The sequence below is a fragment of the Passer domesticus genome, chromosome 5 (genome assembly GCF_036417665.1).
Source record: "Passer domesticus isolate bPasDom1 chromosome 5, bPasDom1.hap1, whole genome shotgun sequence".
NCBI lineage: Eukaryota > Metazoa > Chordata > Aves > Passeriformes > Passeridae > Passer > Passer domesticus.
In genome coordinates, this window is record NC_087478.1 from 54817426 (window position 1) to 54820784 (window position 3359).

Consider the following 3359-nt stretch of genomic DNA (forward strand, 5'->3'; position numbering starts at 1 on the left):
CATTGTGGCTGCTCATTTTCTAGACCTCCCACTCAGGCCAGGTGGTCTTTGCAGACAAACTACAACAAACTGCAGGAACATGGAAGAAGGAGAATTTCCTCTTGCTACAGAGGAAGACAAAATTCCCCCACAGTTTCTGCAGATTAGAGTCAGAAGAAAATTTCATTAGCACAAAAAATCTTCTTAAATCACTTAATCCCAAGGATGTACAAGCAATACAACAATATTTCTGAAGGCACCAGGGAATCCTGCTCTGAATCCCAGAGCTGCTTTCCTTTGCTGCAGGTGATGCCCAAAAGCCAGGAATGTCACACAACCACATTTCTAACAGCCAGGTCCATCCATATGCCATTGCCTGTGCAGAGGGCCACCAGCTGCCAGGGCACGTAATCTGTGCTGAAATTCTACCTTTGGATCTCTGGCACTTGAAAGCATTTGAGTTTTTTCTATAAAAATCCAGGGGTAGTAAGCTCGTTCCTTAAACTTTCAGGACTCCGCCCAATGTTACCAAGACTCTGCACAAACACAGACATCCCTCGGCCCCCATTGTCTATGGAGAGAATGCAGTGCTACCAAAGCACTGCAAATGAAGAACAAAAATGCCAGAAAACCAAGAGAGTTTCTTTTTTTTTTCTCTCCTCAACATTCCAGTTTGGGGAGCTGCTTCTGCTAAGGGAACTGCTGCAAAGTTTGTGCCCTGTCCAGATTTGTCGAAGTCCTGAAGGTTCAGGTGTTTATTGCATTGAAGTTGGGCAGGACAGAGGAAAGACAATAAAGTTGAGGAATAACCAGTAAAGGTTCTCAGCACTTTTGTATAAGCTTCACAACACAACATGGCACAAATAGTCCTGGCAAATAATTATAAAGATACATAGACTTGAGTCACCATTATAATAATCCAGTCTTGCCTGGGCTATAAATAAGACCACTTACTAGCTACCAGCAAAGGTTTAAAGAGAGGGATCACTTCTGCTACTTCAGTTTAAAAAAAAAAAAAAGGTTAAACAGAAAATCAACGGAATCAAATAATATTAAAAAATTCCAAACCCAGTGAGCACACTTGTGGGAAGGGCACAGAACAGAAATGATGTGTAATCTCACTACAAAATCAATTTGATTTCTTTACTGCAAGATCTGCAGACTGGTGTCCTCTAGTTTTTGAATCGTAAAACGTGCAAATTAGTATTTTGTGCTACCTCTCATAGTGTGTGTCGTGCAGAACAGAAATACAACTAATAATCAGCTTCATTCTGGCAATGGAGAGAGAATCAGCAAAAATGAGCATTTTTAAAAAATAGAACATACCTGGATTTCAGCTTAATGAGGTTTAGACCTCGAGAGCCAAGTCATACTCCAGTACAAACTGATGGTTTATCTTCAGAAAGTGGCAAGGAAATCAAGAAAACTGATGCCACTGATCTCTGGTCTATCAGCTTAAAAACCACCCCTCTTAAAGATGGGAGAGTGATGGCAAATTCTACAAGCAGACTGGAACACCTCCCCCTTACAGCTCTCAGGCTTGAATCACACTTGGGTGGATGTAACATCCAATACCCTTCTGACAGCATCTGAGTTGTGTGGTCTTTAAAAATGAATGTGAGAAAAGTTTACAAAAATGAAGGGAAAGTCATTGTGCTTTAGAGCCCTAACATGTCAGAATAACTATTAGCAGCTCAGGACTCAGCATAAGTTGGTTTTAAAAAGGATGAAGAGCTAATGCAGGAACATTAGGTTCTTTTGGTGAGCTGTACCATGCCAGCACAATTTTTCTGGATTTTGCCTCTTCATCCACGGGCAAAATTGTAAAGCCACGCAACAATTTTGCTGGAGTTTTCTCGGTGCACAGATGATAAGCCCTGGCAGTGCAAGCTAGAGTAGTTTGAGAAGCTGCCACACTTAATACCACCTCCAGCTGTCCACGCTGCCTCTCTGCCAGGAATGGCCACCACGGAGGAGAGACAGTGGAAGGAAATGTGTGCTTGTTCCTCAGCTGCTGGGATTTACAGGCTGATGGTAACTAGAACCAACGTGAATGGTGGTGGCAGATAATGGGCAGTGCCAAGAGCCAAAGCATGTCCTCAGGTGCTGCCCTGGCTTGGAGGTGTCCTCCCAGGTCCTTGTCTGAGCTCCTCTGCACCAGCCCTGCCATTGGCCTTAGGTCTCTTCCTGGGAGCAGTCTGCTTCACACACAGGCTGAGTCTCACCTGCGAAATGTTGTCTGTGAAGCTAGCACCGTGTCCTTGAGCAAGAAGGAGAGACAGATTCCCTCTGCCACATGGCGTGTGGAACTAAAACCTGCTTTTGGGAGGCATGCTGTTTTGTAGGAGGGAGTGCTGCAATGTGTGACAGCACACAAGATGAAGGAAGAAAGGCAATGTAATGACTGCTCAGACTGATCCCAGTCACAGGCACTAATGTGCCGACTGGCTTGATGTGTGTGGTACGAGTGATATTCAAAGTAACTGCCACACAGACATTCAATCCACTGTCACCATCTCTGTCACATACTGAGCTTTTGCCAGCACTGAACATAAGATGACAATTTAATCCTTGCAGCTGGTGTTACAGTGTATTAAGACTGCAGCCCTTGCAGGCCTTACATTTGCTTCCTTTTGGCTTTGGAGGGGAGTCACCCATAAAATATGGGAGAGCTCTAAGGACTCAGAAAAAGTGAACCAATTGGAACAAAACACGAACTGAGGAAAATGTTTAGATTTCAAGCTCCACTGGGAAAACTGCTCTTGTATTTCAAAAGAAAAAAAACAACATTCTTTTTCCCAGGTATCATTTCTGTTTTCCTCTGTACCTTATTCTGCACCCCCCTCCCCCTAAAGGCAGTTCTAACCCTACAGAAACAGATAATCCTGAAAATGCTGCAGGAGACTTTCACTAGCTGGGATTGCTACCACTCCATAGCTAGTAGGATTTAAACTCACAAAGAAAGACCCACAGTGGTTCTCCAGTTTCAGGTTTAATCACCCTGCTCCAACCATACCTGCTGAGGGGTTGGTCTCCCTTAGCAGCCAGACCCTTTCAGACACATTCCTTGTTCCCTCCTCAGTAAATACCAGAGAGATTAGAAACTAAGATAGTTCTGATTTTTTTTTTTAGTATTAAAGATCTGCATAAGCATGTGTACTCTAAACAGGATGAAGAAGGAATATAAACAAAAATATGGCATGGGTCAATTCAAGTTGCAAACATTTAGGTTTTAACTATGCAAATATGGATCATTTGGTCACTCTTTTACTGAGTAGTCTGCAGCAATTTACATGGAGTCTTTGAAATAAAGAAGTAATTTCAAAACTATTCTTTTATTTTAGCAGTAACTATGTTGCTATGTACAGCCATCACATTTC